General features: G+C 42.0%; 1 protein-coding gene across 10 annotated transcripts in view; it reads right to left on the reverse strand.

Annotated features, from left to right (window-relative positions):
• Positions 1 to 23,574, reverse strand: part of APBB2 (amyloid beta precursor protein binding family B member 2) — a 432,059-nt gene that overhangs the window by 400,288 nt on the left and 8,197 nt on the right. The window lies entirely within an intron of this gene.

Here is a 23,574-nt window from a genome sequence, read left to right on the forward strand (position 1 = left end):
TGTAAAGGAAACAAGGACAGGGAAGTGTGGTGTCCAATACTGTGTTGCAATCTGATGAACTTGCAAAGTCAAGTAAACTTTTGGTTGTTGAAATGAACAGGGAGTCCCTTGATATACAGCTCTGGCAAAGATTAAGAGACCACTTTCAAATTTTCAGTTTGTTGGAGTAAAATGTAAATTGTTCTTTTAGTCTATAAACTTCTGACATGTCTCCGAATTTCCAAGTAGCACATTTTGTATTTTTTTCTGACAAAGAAAAATGGACAAAATTAAAAACAAAAAACAAACAAAAAAAAATAGTGCTTTCAGACCTCAAATAATGCAAAGAAAGCAAGTTCATAATCATTTAGAAACAACAATACTAATGTTGTAACTCAGGAAGAGTTCAGAAATCAATATTTTCTGGAATAACCATGATTTTTCAATCACAGCTTTCATGCGTCTTGGCATGCTTGCCAACAATCTTTCACACTGCTTCTGGCGAAAAAATGTAAGCAGTTCTTCTTTGTTTGATGGCTTGTGACTATCCATCTTCCTCTTGATTACATTCCAGAGGTTTTCAATGGGGTTCAGGTCTGGAGATTGGGCTGGCCATGACAGGGATTTGATGTGGTGGTCTCTTATTTTTTGCCAGAGCTGTATGTGCGGTGGCTCCTGAAGATGGAGGCCTGGAGATGGTGAAGGATTGCGGCCAACAAGTGAGTGTGATCCACACACATTGGCACTGGGACCCGATTTTCCTGTAAAGTACTGGGGCGATATATAGCAACAGCACGGTCATGGCTACTGCCTACGGCCACTTTACATCTCCAAAACAGGTTCATCTTCACTAAATGATGTATGACGTTGAGTCACACACCGATGTAATAAGAACACAAACTGGGGAGCAGAATTCCTGCTCTATACAGAGACCCTTAGAGAAACTAACACATTGCCTCCTTACATATTAAACAGCAATTGGTTTATCCAAATATTTGATAATATTGCGGTATACACAACATTTTTATTTTATGTTAGACTTACTGTACATATTCTTTATTGTGCTCAGTTATTCTATATTACTTACTAAACACCACTTTTACTATGTTGCCTTGAAAATGATTGACTGTTACTAGAAAATGCAAGAGCAGACTTTCTTGGATCAGTTGAGTTGTCGGCTAAAAAGAGCTGTGCGGGGAGAAGCTCGAGGCGTAGAAAGCATTCAAGAAAAACAGTGGATTGGAGGGTATGTGACTGCAGCCACATCAATCTAAATCAGAACACAAATCGCTCAGACTGTATAAGAAGTAAGAAGGCGCGATTGACACTAAAGCTTGTCTTGACTAATCAGAAAGAAAGCAGGAAGCCGCCAGGCAGGCCAGCCTGTACACATCAGCCGGAGGATGGAATGCACCGGTAAGGTTGGGTAAACTCAACACCTTCTGGGGGGTTCAGCACAGTATTCAGCTGCAACAACAGGCAAACAATGGAGCCAAAGAAAACATTCTACACAAATGACCTTGGCAAAATAGAAGTCATCATGTGAACCCCGGTACTAAACGTTCCTATGCATATGATAAAATTATTGGGATATTGCATAGCACTTCTATCACACCAACATATTATACAAGGATAAATAGTGCAAGATGCAGGAATAATACTAGAAAATAATTCAAGACTAGATAACATTAAGTGTGTTGTGAATCCTTAGTTTTCCAGGGTCTGAAAAATCAGAAAGAATATTTAACAATCCGAAGGATCCATTAAAAGGAACCTATCACCGTGAAAATGCAGTTTAATCTGCAGGCAACATGTTATAGATCAGAGCAGATTTATATATACAGTAGTTTATGAGAAAGGATTCATTATAACCTGTGTTTTAATCATTTAACACGCTTTCTAGGGCTTTGGGTCCAGTGGGTGGTCCTATCAGTGACTGACAGCGATCTCTGTATGCACACTGATCTACTAAAATACTAAGGCTATGTGCCCACGATGCGATTTTTAAGCGTTTTTGCCGCGATTTTTGGCACAAAAACGCTGCGAAAACGTTTAAAAATCGTGTACAGAACGCCCCCCATGCATTCCTATGGCATTCCGCACATGCTGTGCTAATGCTGCGCTTTTTTCCGCGGCGGAAACGCATCGCGGAAAAATCGCAGCATGCTCATTCTTTTGTGCGGAATCGCAAAGAATTGCCGCGATTCCGCACCCATAGGAATGCATGAGAATCGCTTACTTCCCGCATGTGGCTATGTCCACCATGCGCGAAGTTAAGCGTCTCATGTGCGGCTGGTACCCACGGTGTGGAGGAGAGGAGACTGTCCTCCAGGCCCTGGGTACCATACCCCTGTAAAAAAAGAAGAATAAAAAATAAAAAAAATCGGGGTATATTTACCTTCCGGCGTCCCGCGCTGCATTCCCGGCCTCAGCGTTCCCAGTAATGCCTTGCGGCAAGGTCCTGTGATGACGTAGTCTCGCGAGATCGCTATAGTAACGCGAGACCAACGTCATCACAGGTCTCGCAAGGCATTACTGGGAACGCTGAGGCCCGGGATGGCAGCGCGGGACGCCGGTAGGTAAATATACCCCGATTTTTTTTTTTTTTCTTTTATCATTTTTAACATTTTATCTTTCACTATTGATGCCGCATAGGCGGCCTCAATAGTAAAAACCTGGTCACACTTGTCAAACACTATGTTTGACGCGTGTGACCAACCTGTCAATCACTTTCCAAGCGACGCTTCAAATCGCTTGGAAAGTGCTTGAGAAAATCGCGGCGAAATCGCACGGAAAAAATGCGCGATTTCTGGGAAGGAGTCCGGTTTTTAGTGTGCGTTTTAACACGCAACGTGGGCACATAGCCTTAATCCGGACACTGAAAACCAGACTCCTTTCCAGAAATCGCGCTTTTTTTCCCGCGCAATTTCACCGCGATTATGTTCGCGATTTTGCCGTGATTTTTGCATGCGAAAAGATTTTTAAACGTTTTCGCAGCGTTTTCGCGCCGAAAATCGCTGCAAAAACGCTTAAAAATCGCATCGTGGGCACACAGCCTAAATCTGTTTTCACTAAACTATATATCAATCTACTGAGGTCCGCGTCCTCTTTAACCTCTTCATGACATTTGGTTTAAGTTTACATCATTCTCGGGAAGGGATTCTAGCAAACTGAGGTAAATTTCTGTCATGAAAATCATGTGGGCACAAGAGCTGTGCCAGCAATATCACTGCCGGGGCTTAGCGCAAGTTATTGGAAAGCTCCGGCTGTCACTGCCAGGTGCGATGCCCGCACCGCCCCAGGCCATTTACCCTCCAAATGCCACGATCCATAGTGATCACATCAAATAGAATGCTGGGAGAAGGAAAAGGAGGGGGTTCCCGTGACGTCAAAACATGGGCGCAATGGTTGCAATGGCAACCAGAGGTCGTTGTGACAACCTCCAGGTCAGCCATATATGTCAAGCCTGCTAGACCAGGGACTCAGTACAAAAACAAAAAAAAACAAAAAACAGTGAAATAAAAAAAAAATACATATTTGGTATCGCCGCATCCGGAACGCCTCAACCTATAAAACGGTCACATTAGTTAACCCCTTTCAGTAAATACCTGACGAAGAAGGTCCGTAGACCTTAGAAACGCGTTGGCTTCTAGTTTGGCCTGCACACGCTCCCTTCCTTCCCCGGTGACGTCACCCAGCCTCGCCTCCTTCCCTCCCCTCCACGCCACAGCTGCTGTGTACTGGCGGCGCCTCTCGGCCGGAGCGCGCCGCCACTCTTCTCCACCTTCAGCGGCTGTTAGCGCTGGAGATCACCCTACCACATCGCCTATTGGGGCGACTTTTCTTCAGCGTCACATCCCCGACTCACACCGCTGTGGCACGCGCACCACCGCATACAGTTCATCCCGGTGTGTTCGCTACTTCGCTACCAGCAAGGCAGGACTGTGGTCTGATTTGTACTCTGGATAACCCCACTTGCGCAGGTATATTCTTTTTTCATTTATTCGTTTTATTACACTTCTGGGTAAGCACAGACCCAGTATATACCAGCAGCAGTTAACCCCTATTATCCATAGCGTATAGACCAGGAAGCGCCAGTGTACACTTGTTACCACTGTTAAAAAATTAATAAAAATGTGGCAAAAAAACTTTTTTCTTCATACAGCAAAAAAAGTAGAATAAAATGCGATCAAAAAGTTTAATGTGAATAAAAGTGGTACTGCTGAAAACTTCATCTTGTCTCACAAAAAAAACAAGCCGCCATACTGCTGCATCGGCGGAAAAGCAAAAAAAAAGATACAGCGCTCAGGATACAGCGATGCAAACATTTTTTTCTATAAAAACAAAAAAAAGTTATATAAATGGGGTAACACTGTAATCGTATTAAGCCGAAGAATAAAACTGCTTTATCACTTTTATCATTAAAACGTCAACTAGTTCTGCAAAAGACAAGCCCTCACATGACTAGCTCGGAAGAATTATAGAAAAATTATAGCTCTCAAAATATGGTGATTCAAAAACTTTAGTTTGCAAAAAAAGTGACAGCAGCCAAACATAAAAAAATTTTAATCTGGTATCGCTGTAAATCGCACCGACCAGAAGAATAGTCGCCTAATGACTTATACCGCACGAGGAACGGCATAAAAAAATAAAAACAATTCTTCACCTGCTGCTAATTTGTTCATTCTGCTTCCAAAAATCGCAGCAAGGCTCGGCGCACATTTATCCTGCTGTCTTGAGGCAAAACCAACATTTTTGTTTTAAATTTTTTATTTCATTTTCATGGCTCAATGTTATAAACATCTTTGAAGCACCTGAGAGTTCAAGATGCTCACCACACCTCTAGATAAGTTCCTTGAGGGGTTCAGTTTCCAAAATGGTGTCATTCGTGAGGGTTTTTCCTGTGTCTATTCACATCAGGGGCTATACAATCAAGACATGGCGTGCGATATCTATTCCAGCCAATTTTGCACTCAATGTCAAATGGTGCTCCTTCCCTTCCGAGCTCTGCCGTGCACCCAAACAGTTGTTTTCCAACACATAAGATATTGGTGCACTCAGAAGAAATTGCACAACAAATATTATGGTCCATTTTCTCATGTTACCCTTGTGAAAATGCAAAATTTGGGGCAAAACCAACATTTTTTGCGGAAAAAATAATTTTTTTTTATTTTTACGGCTCAATGTTATAAAATTCTGTGAAGCACCTGTGGGTTCAAGGTGCTCACCGCACATCTAAATAAGTTCCTTGAGCGATGTAGCTTCCAAAATGGGGTCACTTGTGGGTTTTATTCCACTGTTTAGGCACATCACGGGTCTGAAAATGTGACATGGTGCCCACAGACCATTCCATCGAAGCCCTGTCGTGTGCCCAAACAATAGTTTTCCACCACATTTGGGGTATCGGTGTACTCAGTAGAAAATCGCATACTAAATTATGATCCAGTTTTTCCTGTTTCCCTTGTGAAAATGCAAAATTTGGGGCTGACTCAAAAGTCACATTTTCATTTTTTCCTTCCACATTGCTTTAATTGTTGGGAAGCACCTGAAGGGTAAAACAACTTACTGAATGTGGTTTTGACAATTTTGAGGGGTGCAGCTTTTAAAATGTTGTCACTTTTGCGCATTTTCCATCACATAGACCCCTCAAAGTCATTTCAAATCTAATGTGGTCCCTGAAAATTTTGATACAGTTAATTTTGTTGGAAAATTGAGAAACTGATCATCAATTTTTAACCCGCCTAACTTCCTGACAAAATAAGAATTTTTGAAAAATGTAAACATTGATGTAAAGTAGACATGTGGGAAATGTGATTTCTTAATTCAGTTTGAAAATTGCACAATTTTCACCAAAATTCCGCTATTTTCACAAATAAAAAAAAAAATAAAAAATCAGCCTAAATTTACCACTAACATGAAGTACAATGCGTCACGAAAAAACAGTCTCAGAATCAGTGGGATAAGTTGAAGTGTTTGAGTTATTACCACATAAAGGGACAGTGGCCAGAATTGTACATTTGGCCTTGTCAGGAAGGTGAAAACAGGCTGAGTGAAGGGTTAACATTCTGCCTGCTGATTGGACTGCGTTTTCATAATAACAAGTTCTCGCATTCTCTGTTCTGAGTGTACCTTGTAGGTCAGCTAACATATAGCAACTTGAAAAGCCATGTGTTCTATGAACCTCGCTAATCCCTCAGGCTGCAATCTTCATTCTTTTATTCATTTTACGATTCCCTAATATTCAATTTGCTGCCATATCCAAGTTTCATCTGCCCCAGCATTATAGGCCTGTTGTGACTCCATTAGTTCAAATATCAGCACAGCTCTAACATTGTACTTTCCTCTCCATATGATTACTACCTTTCCTATAGCATGATTTTTCTGCCCTTCCTGATGCCTTCCTGATGCCAATTACTTCAAAGAAAAAATTGACCAGATCCGACAGGAAATTATCTCCCAATCACCTCATACCATGCACTGTCCTCCCTCCCCCACTGCATCGAACTCACTCTCTGATTTTGAACCAGTCACAGAAGAAGTAAGCAGGCTCCTTGCATCTTCTCGCCCAACTACTTGCACCAGTGACCCATTTCCGTCACAGCTCCTCCAGTCCCTTTCCCCTGCTGTCACCCCTCACCTAACTAAAATATTTAACCTCTCTCTCTCTTCTGGTATTTTTCCCTCCTCATTTAAGCATGCCATCATACATCCACTACTTAAAAAACCATCCCTCGACCAAAACTGTGCCGCCAACTATAGACCTGTCTCTAATCTTCCCTTCATCTCTAAACTCCTGGAACGCCTGGTCCACTCCCGTCTTATCCACTATCTCTCAGAAAACTCTCTTCTCGACCCTCTCCAATCCGGTTTCCGCTCTTTACACTCCACTGAAACTGCCCTCACTAAAGTCTCTAATGATCTGCTAACAGCTAAATCAAATGGTCACTACTCCATGCTAATTCTCTTGGATCTCTCTGCAGCATTCGACACTGTGGATCATCAGCTCCTCCTCACTATGCTCCGTTCCATTGGCCTGAAGGATACCGTTCTCTCCTGGTTCTCCTCCTATTTCTCCGACCGCTCCTTTACTGTATCTTTTGCCAGTTCCTCCTCCTCTCATCTTCCCCTTACTGTTGGGGTCCCCCAAGGATCGGTTCTAGGCCCCCTCCTCTTCTCCTTGTACACTGCCCCTATTGGTCAAACAATCAGTAGATTTGATTTCCAGTACCATCTCTATGCTGATGACACCCAATTATACGCTTCTTCTCCTGACATCACGCCAGCCTTTCTAGAAAACACCGGCGATTGTCTAAACGCTGTGTCTAATATCATGTCCTCACTATATCTGAAACTGAACCTGTAAAAGACTGAACTCCTTGTGTTTCCTCCCTCTACTAATGTACCTATACCCGACATTGCCATTTCTGTGTGTGGTTCCACTATTACTCCCCAGCAACAGGCCCGCTGTCTTGGGGTCATACTTGATTCCGAGCTTTCCTTTGCCCCCCACATTCGATCACTGGCTCGCTCTTGTCATCTGCACCTCAAAAACATTTCTAGAATTCGACCTTTTCTTACCTTTGACTCTGCAAAAACTCTTACTGTTTCTCTTATTCATTCTCGTCTCGACTATTGTAACTCTCTTCTAATCGGTCTCCCTCTTACCAAACTCTCCCCCCTCCAATCTATCTTGAATGCTGCAGCCAGGATCATATTCCTCACCAATCGTTACACCGATGCCTCTACCTTGTGCCAGTCATTACACTGGCTACCCATCCACTCCAGAATTCAGTATAAACTTATTACCCTCACTCACAAAGCCCTCCATGGCTCAGCACCACCCTACATCTCCTCCCTATATATATATATAATCTTTTTTTTTTTAAATTTATTGTCGGATGGTATGTATTCTTTCCCTTTAACTTTATTCATATTTGTTATACATGCCATGAAAATGTCTATTTATTGTATCTGTTGTATGTATTTAACATTGGACACTGTTATATAGATAGGGAAAGTGTAGTACCCTAGTTTGCCCACTAGATGGGGTTAGAGATGCTCATCTGGAAAATAGATAAATTAGGAGGGGCTAACAGCTGTTAAGCCAGAAATTTGAATCAGTTGGGCAGGAGCGCCCTGACAGGGCTGTTGGCTCCGTAACGTTAAAGTCAAGAGCCCAGTCATACAGAATTCGGGCCAGTATCTCATCAGGGAGTAACACCAGGAGAAGTGCTGACAGTGAATTAGTGGGTCTGCAGTTGCCAGAAGACCAAGCAGTACAGGCGGGTCACTCAGAATGTGGCGGCTTATTTCATCTGTGGATTTTCTTGAGACCGGGGCTAAACGGATAAGAGGGTCCCCTACTGGAGTAAGACTGAGCAGAGTCGATGCTGAAAGACCGGAGAGCGCGGTCCGTCCCGGAAGCGAGCTTAGTGGGAGAGGGAAAGACAGGGACAGAGGAGAAAATGTCCATTGTCGATGCTGGAGTGAATATGTATGTGCTGTGTAAAGGAAACAGTAACGGTGATTGTTCAAGTATTGAACAGGACTGTGACTCTGTTTGTTCCACATCTTCTGAGGAGAATGTGCAGTGCATAACAGAAAGCCCTGAGAGAGAGCAGGAGAAAGCGACAGGTGTACTGACAGAAAACTGTCATGTCTACGTGACGGGAGGCCAGGACTCCGCTGCCCCGGAGTTCTCGGCCACGACTACGGTCCTGGCTGAACCTTACACAATCATGCCGCCAACACCGATTAGCTTTCTGCTAATATACAATGTACACAGAAAGCTGCCAATCAGTGGTGGGGGCGGGGTTATACAGAGCTCAGTATTCCAAGCTCTGCTGCAGAAGAAAAAACAGGGATTCTACCACAACTGACACACACAGTAAACTAAGTGACACTTTGCTGGAATCAGTGTCCCTGTCCTTACATCATGCCGCTTTCAGATCACATAGCAAATACCTGCTGAAAGGTTCCCTACGATGGTATTCCTCTGTGATATATCATTTGTTGATGATTTTCCCCTTTAAGAGCTTCCAATTGTTGACATTATGAATTGGACAGAAATGTTCAATGATTTTTTGCTCATTTACTGTTTATAACCAGAAAATTATCAAAATGACTAAAGATTCATCACAGTAGTAGAACAGGAACATGGATAATAGGGGAGACACAAAGTCCCAGACAGATCTGGAGTATTACATCTAATCCCAGACAATGGTAGGTAATTATACAAGAACGTAGTAGTAAGGATTTCATTAGAAAGCATTCATTCACACTTCTACCAGTGACACACAGACATAATCTGCCTACAGAGTGGAGTAAATTAGCAAATATCTAACAATTACTGTATCTTGAGTTACGGTTTACATTAGAGTTTATTCTCATCTACAGATACATTTACACAATATTGTAATCTGATGATGAAAAATGATCTCTCAGAGAACGCAGAAACGTCCAGTGCATTCAACGGAAATATATTGTTTTACTTAAAAAATAGACTGTGAAATATTCTGTTTGAGTAATCTGCTTTTATTTTCTAATTAATACCACAGTAATTGCCCACATTGAGAACAAAATCACACTAAACTATTGACACCCACAATGAAAGATATACAGCACAATACAATCATGTAAACTAAAAGAAGCTACCGTAAATTGACATATACGGTACATTTTAATACTGATCTAAAATATGGATGCAGTCCATTCGAAATCTGATAAGAAAAAAGGTTTGGCACCGTCGCAACCACCACAACCCCAGCGGCGAGCTTGGGGATCAAATCACACACAAAATATAAATGCCATAAACTCAATAAGAACGGCTGCTCAACTACGGCCATTCCGCGCTTCTACGGGTCCAGGTTTAGGACCCGTAGAATCGCAGAAGCGCAAAACGGCTCTAGTCCGTGCCTAGCACATGGCTCCAGTGCCGATGCCTTTTAGCACTCAATAAAGTCTACTATATTTGAACGGTGAGTGCCATCCTTCATTTCCTCTTTTTTTTCTAAAATATGGATGCGCCAACCTGTTTCGGCATGTGGGTCCACAAGTCTGGCATCGGATTTTGAAACTGTCCTGCACAGCTTAGTTTAGAATCCAGAAAATGATGCGGAGCAATCCGGGTAGCGCCCCGGCCAGCGGCTACTACCTAAAAGTCCTTCTCCACGGATGAGGATGCCATATACCGCTCCTGATTGGTTAGGACAGGCTACTAGGGATGAGTGGACCCCTGGAAATTCGGGCTCTGGTATCCAACCCAAACTTTATTCCAAAATTTGATTTGGGTACCAGAACTGTAGTCGAACTTCAACCAGAACCCAAACCTCCTTGAAATCTATGGGGACCAGAACATTTGAGCTGGAAAAATTTTCTCTCTGCAATGGACTTCCGGGAGAAGGCTGTGATTGGCGTTTGGAACGAACTTTTAAGTTCATGTTCGCTCATCTCTACACGTTACCAGTCCTACGCGTTTCAGAGAACTCCTGTCTTCTACATCATGGATTGTATACTAAGTTGTGCAGGAAAATTTCAAAAGTCCAAAACTGGACTTGTGGATCCACTTGCGGAAACAGGTTGGTGCAACCACCTCATATCTTAGATAAGTCTGCATATTAAAATGTACAGCTCTGGCAAAAATAAAGAGACCACCACATCAAAACCCCATTATTCTCCAGACCTGAACCCCATTGAAAACCTCTGGAATGTAATCAAGAGGAAGATGGATAGTCACAAGCCATCAAACAAAGAAAAACTGCTTACATTTTTGTACCTGGAGTGGCATAAGGTCACCCAAAAGCAGTGTGAAAGACTGGAGAAAAGCATGCCAAGACGCACGAAAGCTGTTTTTAAAAATCATGGGTATTCCACAAAATATTGATTTCAGAACTCTTCCTGAGTTAAAACATTAGTATTGTTGATTCTAAATGATTATGAAATTGTTTTCTTAGCATTATTTGAGGTCTGCAATCACTGCTTTTTTTTGTTATTTTGACCATTTCTCATTTTCTGAAACTAAATACAAAATTTAGTGCTTGGAAATTAGAAGACATGTTGTCAGTAGTTTATAGAATAAAAGAGCAATTTACATTTTACTCAAAAATATACCTATACAGAGAAAAATCAGACAAACTGAAAATTTGGAAGGGGTCTCAATATTTTTGCCAGAGCTGTATATTTCAATTTAACTTTGTTTAGTTTGCATGATTGTATTGTGTTTTATATATTTTATTGTGGGTGTTATAAATTTAGAGCATCTTTGCCACACTCACTTTGCGTAATTAGTGTGGTAGTAATGTTATTATTAAAAGGAATCTGTCAGCAGGTTTATGCCATGTATTCTGAAGACCGTGTGCTGTATGGCAGTGATCCCCAACTCCTGTCTTGAAGAGCCACCAACAGGTCACGCTTTCAGGATTTACTTAGCATTGCCCAAATGATAACTCCATCACCTGGACAGGCAATAATTCCATCACCTATGCAATACTAAGGAAATTCTGAAAACATGACCTGTAGGTGGCTCTTGAGGAATAGAGCTGAGAAACACTGCTGTAGGGGTTAAAACACAGATTTCAGCAATGCTTTTGTATATTTACAATTGTTTTAAGCGCCATGAGCGCATCATAGCTGTGACTAGCTGATCACGTGCCTCCCAGTCCAACAGCGCCCCCTCCTGTGATAGGCAGCTCACTGTCTATGGACACTGTATATACAGAATTATACACAACCACTAACCGCTAATTATAGCAGAGGAAAAAAAAAGAAAAGAAGAGTATCTTTATACCAAAGTTATAAATTTTATTAGCATAAATTACATCTAAAATAATAAAAAAAAACAGAATCACACTGCATAAGTGTTAAAAAGAGCTGCATTATTGTCAAAAACAGTTACAGTGTCATCGTTTTTGGGGAATTTGCCAAGAACAAAACGAGGGTGTAGAAAAGTCTTCTAAGAAAATATTCTTTATGGGATTTCCATATACAATAAATACAAATAAATGGTCCGCAATTAATTAGGCAATAAATTATTAAATAAAAGGGAACCTGTCAGCACGATTGTACTCAATAAACTACAGACACTGTCAGGTTGGCAGTGTTCTACTGATTAAAATGATACCTGGGGTAAAGAAATCCGTCTTGTGGTTCTTGTGTTATCAGTGTTAAAAGTTTTGAGTTATTGATATGTCCGTGCTCCGGGGCGGGACTTTAGGAGAGTCTTATTGTGGTGTTTTAGGGCAGACACAATCTGTCTCTCTGATGAGGACCAAATTTGTGCTCTGGGGTGGCCTGTGGGCAGGTCTTTCCTTGGTTTCCCTGGCCAACATCACCAATATAAGGCTCTGCCTACACTCCTGCCCCGGAACACAGACATATCATTAGCTGAAAACTTCTAAGACGGATTACACAACAACCACAAGACGGATTTCTTCATCCCAGGTATCATTTTTATCAGTGTAACACTGCCAACCTGACAATGCCTGTAGTTTACTTACCAAAATCCTGCTGACAGGTTCGGTTTAAAGGGTTATTACCTGCATTAAAAGTTATCAATCCATAGGAAAGGGGGCAACTAGCGGGGCCAGTAGGGAGTCTACCACCAGAAATACCATGAAATGAAATGCCCTGTTCAGAAAAAAAAAAAAAAAGTAAAAATGGCATGCAGTCTACTTTGCCCAATTACGAGCAGATGCACGCCTCTGGCCTCCTTTTCATTAAACCCTTGAGACAATTAGACGCGACTTGCACTTTACAGATTGTAAAATAAAGGCTCTTGTAGCTCTTTTACAGGACAATTATATTCAGATAGTTGCTGGTGTTGTCTTCTCCAATAACGCACCATTTTACAAGGCAGATGATGATCTCCCAACAAGGCTAACATGGATGTGTCGTAAAAATACAAAACATGCGGTCCGTACAATAACATCACACAGACAAAAGTAATGTATAGGACCACGCGGTACTCACAGTTCGCCACTATTTACACAGTGGGCTTTGTGTGAGTCAAGTTTGGAGGAGAACGTCATGAAGGCAGAAGACCCCGTGCTTACTCTGAGGCGCTGTAAAGGAGAATGCTACTGGAATCATCCGGTGAGCTGTTTAGCTGCCAAATCACCATCATTTACCTACTGAGCCCATCACGTGTAATATTATTTCAGAAGCACAGGCAGCACTACATTTGCCAACACAAAATCGTAACATGAAATATTTTTCAGCATTTTCAATATGCACTGAAAGAGCTTGTAAGAAATCAAATATTATAAGGAGGGCTCATCTATCATTCACACATGTACATTTTTTATTGACCATTCTATCACAGCACGGAAGAACAATATACAAACACATTACACTGCCGTTTGCTCAGAGCTCTGCTGCCTTATATGTAATATGTGAGACCAGGGCAAGATGCAATGATTTACAGCAGCTGGTATCCAGCTGCATTACCAGGGCAAAGGAGGCAGCACATAAACCCAGCAGTTACAGAGCAGCTCATTGTAAGAAATGTAGATATTTGGAAATAAGAAGCATTTGGCTCCTGTGGGTGGAGAACATATCGTTTGTCCAGTCATTTACATTCTTTATTAAGAAAGCAGCTTTAGTTACTGTTGCTATAAAATATAATATAGATTGTAATATAGATAAATGTCAGCTGAAGAAGACTTTTTTTGGCAGAGCCAGTCTGCCATATGATATGTTTGGGGGGGGGGGGGGGCCCCCGACTATCCATTATCAAGTGACATGAGGGGAGCGAAGTTGGAATTTCAATTCTAAATCCATTCATTTTTAGTGTAGATAAGCTGTCAGAGGAGTCTGTCAGCGGCTTTTTCCCTTCTTCCCAGGCTTGAGAACACATTGCTACCCCATCTGAGAGCAGCATGATGTAGGGGCAGAAACCCTTATTCCAGCATATATTACTTACTGGCCTGCATGCTGCAGTTTAGATAAAATCACTTATTTTTACTGCTACAGGTCTACCAGATCTGAATGCTGCGCTTTATATAACTCACCCATACCACTGATGCCAGTTTTCTGTGTACACTGTGTGTTAAGAATGAGAGTGCTTAATGGCTACTTACAATCCTCCTTCAGAATGTGTAGCTGTAACAGGACACCTGGCTCAGCAGGTGTTCCAGCCACACCAGCTAGCATCCAAGATCATGCAAGATGACCTCCTACGGAGCTTATTTTATGTAACTGCTTTGTCCAATCAAAGGGGAATTTCATATAGAGATTTATCACAAATCGTAGCCACACACTAGTTACATTTTCAAGATCTCTGGAACGGGACGAATGCCATCCAGGATCTCGATTTATTCTGTCACCCTAGTATGGGGAGATACGCAGAACAGCTAGTAGAAGTTATGATCCTTTGTAGGTGTTGGGAGTTTTGGCTTTAAACACCCATGGGGAGGGGTATAAGGCCCCTTCGGTTGACAGAACAGGGCGTAACCAACCAAGGACTTAAATACTTGTGCAAGGCCAAGTGCTCTCTCAATCTCTCTTTGTCATGCTTGCTGTTCACTTCTAAAGGGTCACGTCATGTACATGCTGGAAGGAACTGAACCAGCTGGCAGCCCCATGAGGCCTAGCACACATGGTAGAACAGGTAATTGACATGATCCATCAGCTTATAACTTTGAACTCTCAGCTGTATTTGCATATCTGACCATTATGTGGGTATAACCATTGTGTGTACAGTGAATTGCCTAGTGTGCCCTTAAAGCGATTAAATATATAATTTAAATATATTTAATTTAATTATTTAAATATATAATTTAACCTTGGTCTGCTCTTTTAGCTAGATCCACAAATCTACACATCCATGTTCTTGGCTTTAACTTCACATGCTACCGGGGCTGGTTTCTGGCACGATATAATCCCATTAACGGACCTGGCTTATATCTAATGAGGAACTGGTGGCAGTCCTACCGGGCTGACCAGGCGCTGTTTCACTGGTGCTAATGAAAGGGGCCTCTCAGCCTGTCAGGTTTGTGAGCGAGTGGTGAGCCACGTCAGAGACTGGGTGGGGGGCACATATTCTCCTCGTGCCTCCCTGAGCCCATGTGGAAAGGGGGTTTGTATAGAACTGTGCTAAGCTGACCTTACGTGTCCCCAGTGGGTGCAAAAGGTCACGTTGCTGCAAGTAAGGAGACCGCACCACGTGAACCCCTCCAACGTAATAGTGACGTCAGGTGGGGTGGCAAGGTGCGGGTTCATCACACTGTGCACAGGAAGAAAGCTACCAATCAGTGATGGGGGTAGGGTTACACAAAGCTCATGAATATAGAGGACTACAGGGCAGCAGTTTTATTAGTCCTCTAGTCATAAAATCACTGTTTTATGAGCATGAAATTATCAAAAGTAACAGGACTTGTATGTGACACATCGCACTAACCAGAGTGTATGTTTCTGTATCACACTGCTCTCAGACTAGGTGGCAAAAACCTGGTGACAGATTCCTTTTAACGGTTTTGATATTTGACAGCCTTGATGGGAGCATGTTGCACAACTATCCATCAAAAATTTGGAAAACCCAAAGAAAAATGACAGATCTGTTATAATGATTATAATAATGAGATCCTACAGATGCAATAAAAAGATGATCACAGTCCAATGATCATTATTATTATTGTCAAAGGGGTCAATGGTGATCAGAACAGAAAGTGGATGTAGTTGTAGGAAGGAAAGGGATCTTCATGCTTAGCAACAGCAAAATAACACAAACATGCTGTCATGTCTTCCAGACACCAGCCAAAAAGGCTACCTCGGAAAAACATGGCACAAGCCACTCTGGCAGATTCCAGATGAAACCCTGTCTGCTCCTTTTAACCCCTGTACAGGGGATCTGTTCTTACAGATGGGTCCACTTGATTGTTTTGGCCAGAGGAGGAGACCAGAGGCAAGAGAGGTTGTCATGTAGGGTCAAAACCAAGACGGGACAAAATCAGAAAGAAAGAGGGCTTTCAAAATACAAGCTGAGGTCAGACAACAGGATATACAAAATAGCAGAGAGGAGCAAATAATCAGAGAGACCAGGTCTAGCTGAACTAAATTACTGGAAGCTGCACACTGTCTGATGGGGGTGATTTAGAAGGGGCCCCTACCCATAGCGCACAATAGAGCGATGATTACATACCATCTCACTCCAGCAAAACTTAGGTGGACAGGAAAGGGACAACTAGTCTCAGCAATTTAAAAGTTAACTACCAGGGGTGTAACTACTGGAGCCGCAGAGGTTGCCATCACGACTGGGACTGGTGGGTGAGGGGACCACTGTCACCAGCAAATACTTCAGCTGGATGTGCGTCATCAATGGGTCCGTGCTCACCAATACACGCTGTAGGCCAATCAGAGGTCAGCAGCTGATGTCAGCGAGCACGTGACTAGGGGCTCATGGCAGTGACGTCACACGCTCCCGTCGTTTGCACTCTGAAGTCAGCAGCCGGCTTCAGAAGAGGACGCCGCGCAGTGGGGGAGCGGAATGAGGGACATATATCAGGATGGGGCACATATATGCACCAGGATAAGGAATATATACATACACACATATATATACCAGGATGGGGGGGGGGGGGCGGATCAAATCATGCATCGGGGCCCATCATACTCTAGTTACGCAACCGTAAACTACCACAAGCTGGAACTGTTCAGCCTTAACCGTAGTGTTAGTGTGACGCCACCTAGCAATCAGGGCAGAAGTTCTAACAGTATATTATTCATGTTCTGAGACAGATGTGACATGTAAATTAAGAAATAAGTCCCAATCGTTGGTGGGGGGTAGGGAGAACTGAGGGTAACAAATTTGGTTATAGCTTTTAGTATAAAATATGGTTTGGAAGAGGAGAATGTAACAATCAGAGGCCCAAAACACCAATATATGACTTTCAAAAATATCTGTCTTCACCATGAAGTGTCACTGCAAAGACTGGGCTGACATTAAATAGACATTAGGATCAATGATGTCAAAGCCAACATGCAATAGAGTGTGAAAGGAGAGATGACATCAAGATTGATGAACTTGTGTAGGGTCTCTTCAAGGTTCCTACCCACAGACTTGCTTTACCCTCCCGGCCTTCCTAACCTTTGCCTATGGCTTTCTGAGAAGAGGTGAATACAATATAAAGGAGGATAAATAAGATTATATCATCTTACAAACCACATAGTATAAGCATGAAAGGGAGAATACAATAGAAATGCATCAAACAGAACAAAAGCTCCAAGGACATGAGACAGGAATGATTTATAGTAAGGGAAACCCCAAGAGCGTCAAGTATCCGGTAGCAAGCTTATAAAACACACCTGACCTTACAGAACGTGACATCAACATATATACAACCAAGAATGGAAAAACTTATAATATTTCAGAGGTCTATATAGGGTACAGACCATGGTTGCTATCCGCCCATGACAATCCCTAAAGATAGATAACTTTTTGCCGTGTCCGTAATTTTTTTTATTTATTTTTTGTTAAATGAAGAAATCTATGCAAATTATTTAGTCTGCAATCATCATCCTTTTACAGTGAATGCAGCTGATGTCACATCAGAATTATAAGCTGTAGACATGTATCACTTACAATCATAGTAATTCATTATGATTATCCAATGTGTCTGTAAAAAACATTGTCTGTCCGTGATTTCTTGGTAAGCCGCCCAGAAATAATAAAAAGTCAAGTTCGCAACCCTGGCACAGACTTTATTATACTAATGACTAATGAGCTGCCAAATGAGAACAACTGATCAGATAACAATAAAAATGGATTGATTTTCATTTACAAAGTAGGTTTTGGCAATAAAAAATATCTGAGATTAAAGTGGATGTTTAGTTGTTTCGTATCAAGAATAGAAGAAAGAATAGCTGTGAATCCTATTAGGAACATGGAAACTTGTGCTTGCCTAGATATTCTCTATATGAATCTGTTTCTTATTTATCAGGGACTTAGAGCTCTATATATTCACTCTACATTATAATGTGAATCAATTAGTAACAGAAAAGGGAATGGTGATTAGATTACCAATAATTATTGCTCTATTGATATGCATGACAAATGCCAAGGAAAACAGACACGACCAATGGTCCATAAAAAATATCAACTTTAATAATTTATCAAAAATATATTTAAAGTGAACCGGACAACTGATTCATGCAGCCTGAAGCACGGGAAGCATGAATCAGCCACATTATTGAAGCCACGTTAATTACTATGGTGTTTCAGAGAAAGGCGGCCGTGGACTATACTTCTTGGATGACTAGCCCGCTGGCCGGTCTCTTTCTGCAGGGTGGGCCATTTATAAGGCTACACCTGATTTCAGTCTTGGAACACATTTTATAAGCGGTCATAAACTTGTAAATAACTCATAAAAAATAAAGTTACGTTAAAACCAAGCACACCATTGTTTTTCTTGTGAAATTCTCAATAAGTTTGATGTGTCACATGACCCTCTTCCCATTGGAAAAAATTAAGTTGGATTCCAAATGGCCGACTTCAAAATGGCCACCATGGTCACTCCCACCCATCTTGAAAAGTTTCCCCCTTCCCATATAATAATGTGCCACAAACATGAAAGTTAATGTCACCAACCAATCCCATTATATTTAAGTGTATCCATATAAATGGCCCACCCTGTATACACACAGGTAAGGAGAAACCTGTTAGTCTAGGGAAGAAGGGCAAGGAGAAACTGCCAAGGTCCGGCCTCTTGGACTAGTCATCCAAGCAGCATAGGCCCCAACTCATCAAGCAGACTAGAGATACATCTCTTGTGGTTGCGCACAGCAGCTGATAGATACGCCCTACACCAAAAGTAGGAGGTGGACAGATATTTCATGAATTTGATTAATCTTACTCCCGCTCTTCTCTATATGAAGAATGGCGGCGAAAACAACAGTCTTGATGAATCGGGGGCCACATTCCCCAACTGGATTTTCAAAGCATGCTTTGTCTGAAAACCCCGATATTTCAGAGACAAAACATAGACGGCTGTAATAATGGAGTCATGTCCGATACATGGTTCGGGTAACGTGGAACAGCTGTCCAGTTCACTTTAAACGAATAATCCCATAATACAATGTAAAAGACTGGATCCACACAAACAAGAAAAGAAAACACACTGGGAAACCTAGCAAAAAGAATCGCATATAAAGTAGATAGCATAGATCTGTACCTAGGTTCTCTAATAAAACTGTCAAAAATGAGGATGCAACAAATAATTCTATAAAATTAGAGGAAAAATACGTCACCGATTTCCGATCTACATATGTACGCTCTTTTTAAACCTTGTGAAATTTAGATAATTTTTATTACCTTATTTCCATTATTGAATAAAACAGATCCTGTTACTTTCTGTTTTTCTTTTCTCGGCGATCTGTAAAAGTCACACAGATAGGCCTCATACTGCCAGCTACTTTTTTATATGGGAAAATACAAACAGACTGATCTCCATGGTTCCGATCAGATTTTCATTAGTATTTGATCAGTGTGTTCGTTTTTACCATCTATGTTTTTCAGCAGTTTTTCCTGCATGATAAAAAAAAAAAACTGATGGAGGTTTCCCAAGCTTTTCCTAGCAACCAGTCAATGAAAAATGGAAAGCAAGAGTAGGATGCCAGCAGTGTGAGGTCCCAGCTTTTCTTGGCCCCATATTCTTGCATGACTTCGATTATAAACAGAGATGGCCACATTATCAGTATGCAATAAAAAACATGTGATCACCTCCTAGACTATAATGGGCACAGGTTATATCAGTAAAATCTCAGATATGTGAAACACGGACATTTGGAGGAGGCCATACATCAGCTTCATAACCGCATAGTTACAGAGGGTGCATGCAGAACTTTGCTATTGAATGCATACATACCGTACCTTAAAAAATACTCTGCTGTATTCCTGCCAAGGTTGTATTATACTCACACACAGAAAGCATGGCATCTTAGGCCTGTTTCACACTTCCGTTTTTGTGTCCGCCAAACGGATCCGTTTCCGTTTTTTTGACGGAAACTGATGCAGACGGATCCGTTTTTAAAAAAACGGATCCGTTTTTTTGACGGATCCGCGGTAACCACTAATGTAAGTCTATGGGACAAAAAAACGGATCCTGCAAAAAAATGGCGGATCCGTTTTTTTACGGAAACCAACGGATTTTGACGGATTTGAAAAAACGGAAGTGTGAAACAGGCCTTAGAGGGAAAATCTACAAAATACTCAGCAGATTGGTATAAAGTACAGATGTATTTGGACTTCCCATGGCTGCCTCCCTACTACCCTGTAAGTGCAGTACAGACTGACATCGCCTGCATTCAATTGCTGAATTTGAAGTCTACAGAGAGATCTGACGCTGTCCTGCTCGATCAATCCGATATTCTATAGGCCTATAATAAGAAGCTGCTATATATTCTTTTACCAAATAAACAAATATAAGGCTCCTAAGGATTAACCTGTTCTTTAAATGGGGTTGTCCAGGCTTGGGGGGTTCAAGTCTGAAGTCTATGTGACTGAAGACCTGTGAATCCTCACAGAGTGCACACACTACACATTGTCAGAATTCCCCAGTGTCGGGCTGGCATATGACCGCAAAACTACAATTTCCATACATGCGGTCATATGCCGACTAGAAAGTATACAAATTGCATACTTACAGTCACATGAACAACACCGGAGAATCCTGACAGTGCGCACTATGGACGCTGTGAGGACTCACATGTCTGCAGTCACATAGAGTGACTGCAGACTTGAGCCCCAAGGTTAAAATTATGTATGAGCATTCAATGAGATGTATTGCAGTAATGCACATTGTGCATGACACAAACAACCCTCCAATTTGCTTTCCACCCCCAAAGAAATAACTTATAACCTTTTATTGTATCTCCCGATGCTACAGATAGTCATATAGTTTGGAGTCATATGTATACAGAACAGTGCTGTTGTCTATGGCACTTAATCTTATTGCACTGGAAATACACAGTATTCATATTTGCAATAATTCTGATATAAAATGACAAAAAGTCTGTGCCATAGAATACAGCATCCAGAATGGCCTCCCCCTTCCTAAAACACTAGCCAGTAGATGCATATATAGAGACTGATACTAGCTTGACACTATGCCATCCAGCACTACCATCAGGTGATATGTAACCTTTCTTATATAGGTCAAGCATCCCAGAAGAAAAAGGAAAAAAAATGAATATAATGACATGTAAAAGCAGCTCTGGCGCATAATCAGATGTCTGTGTAGAGGATAAGATGATGGGAAGAGTAGGAGGTAAAGCAGACGAGTTATTAAGCACCTTAAGGGGAATCTGTCACCTATTTTTTCGACTATCAGCTGCCGGCACCGTCATCAGGGGCTTATTGACAGCATTCTGTAATGCTGTAGATAAGCCCCCTGATGTAACCTGAAAGATAAGAAAAACGAGTTTTATTATACTCACCCAGGGGCAGTCCAGGTCCGGTTTTGGTCCGATGGGTGTCGCAGTCTGGTCTGGCGCCTCCCATCTTCTAACAATGACGTCCTCTTCTTTGCTTCCCATCGTGGCTCCTGCGCAGGCGTACTGCTCTGCCCTGTGGAGGGCAGAGCAGAGTCCTGCAGTGCGCAGGTGCCGGACCTCTTTTGACCTTTCCCGATGCCTGCGCACTGCAGTACTCTGCTCTGCCCTCAACAGGGCAGATATAGTACGGCGGCGCAGGAGCCACGACTGGAAGCAAAGAAGAAGATGTCACCGTTAGAAGATGGGAGGCGCCGGACCGGACCCATCGGACCAAAACTGGACCCGGTGAGTATGATAAAACTCGTTTTTCTGATCTTTCAGGTTACATCGGGGGCTTATCTACAGCTTTAGAGAATGCTATAGATAAGCCCCTGATGTTGGTGCCGACAGCTGATAGTCGAAAAAATAGGTGGCAGATTCCCTTTAATAACAGGGTCTGTCCCACAGGACTGGCGTATAGCAAATGTGGTGCCAACATTCAAAAAGGGGACAAAAACTGAACTTGGAAATTATAGGCCCGTGAGCTTAACCTCTACTGTGGGTAAAATCCTGGAGGGTTTTCTAAGAGAGGCTATACTGGAGTATCTGAAGAATAACCTCATGACCCAATATCAACATGGGTTTACAAGGGACCGTTCCTGTCAGACTAATCTAATAAGCTTTTATGAAGAGGTAAGTTCCGGACTGGACCAAGGGAATGCAGTGGACGTGGTGTACATGGACTTTTCAAAAGCTTTTGATACGGTGCCACACAAAAGGTTGATACATAAAATGAGAACAATGGGGATAGGGGAAAATATGTGTAAGTGGGTTAAAAGCTGGCTCAGGGATAGGAAACAAAGGGTGGTTATTAATGGAGCACACTTGGACTGGGTCACAGTTAGCAGTGGGGTACCACAGGGGTCAGTATTGGGCCCGCTTCTTTTTAACATTTATTAATGACCTTGTAGGGGGCATAGAGAAGAATTTCAATATTTGCAGATGACACTAAACTCTGCAGGATAATCAATACAGAGGAGGACAATTTTATACTAAGGAGGATTTATGTAAACTAGAAGCTTGGGCTGATAAATGGCAAATGAGTTTTAATGGGGATAAATATAAGGTCATGCACTTGGGTAGAACGAACAAGAAGTATAATTATGTGCTTAATTGTAAAACACTGGGCAAAACTGTCACTGAAAAAGACCTGGGTGTATGGGTGGACAACAAACTCACATTTAGTGGCCAGTGTCAGGCAGCTGCTGCAAAGGCAAATAAAATAATGGGATGCATTAAAAGAGGCATACAGTAGATGCTCATGAGGAGAACATAATTTTACCTCTATATAAGTCACTAGTGCGACCACACTTAGAATACTGTGTACAGTTCTGGTCTCCGGTATATAAGAAAGACATAGCTGAACTGGAGCGGGTGCAGAGTAGAGTGACCAAGGTTATTAGGGAACTGTGAGGTCTGCAATACCAAGACAGGTTATTACACTTGGGGTTATTTAGTTTGGAAAATCGAAGGCTTAGGGGTGATCTTATTGCAATGTATAAATATATGCAGGGACAATACAAAGACCTTTCTAATGATATTTTTACTCTTAGACCTGAGACGGGGACAAGGGGGCATCCTGTACGTCTGGTGGAAAGAAGGTTTAAGCGTAATCACAGACGCGGATTCTTTACTGTAAGACCAGTGAGACTATGGAACTCTCTGCCATATGATGTTGTAATGAGTGATTCCCTACTAAAATTTAAGAGGGGCCTGGATGCTTTTCTTGGAAAGTATAATATTACAGTGTTGTGAACTCCCTTGCTCGGATTTCTGAGCCAAAGTTCCCTCTGCTCCCTCTGGTGATAACTGAGCGTAGTGGAGCTGGCCAGGTGGATGGAGGTTCTCCGCCTGATGATAAGTGGGAATCTGGGATTGCTGGCTGGGAGCATATAATGGAGCTGGCAGCTTTTGCAGGTTGCTGGTGATTTTTTCCTCTGTGTGCATTTGGAGCTTTTTTGTCCCCTGCCTGATCTGCATGTTCAGCTAAGTTATTCTTTTGCTAATCCTTTGCATCTAATCTTGTTGTGTCTTCTTTTGCTTTCTGTTTTGCTGCTAGGGTTCACCGTGCTC

This window comes from Dendrobates tinctorius, unplaced genomic scaffold, assembly GCF_039654945.1.
Source record: "Dendrobates tinctorius isolate UK_male_01 unplaced genomic scaffold, ASM3965494v1 ptg000314l, whole genome shotgun sequence".
Taxonomy (NCBI): domain Eukaryota; kingdom Metazoa; phylum Chordata; class Amphibia; order Anura; family Dendrobatidae; genus Dendrobates; species Dendrobates tinctorius.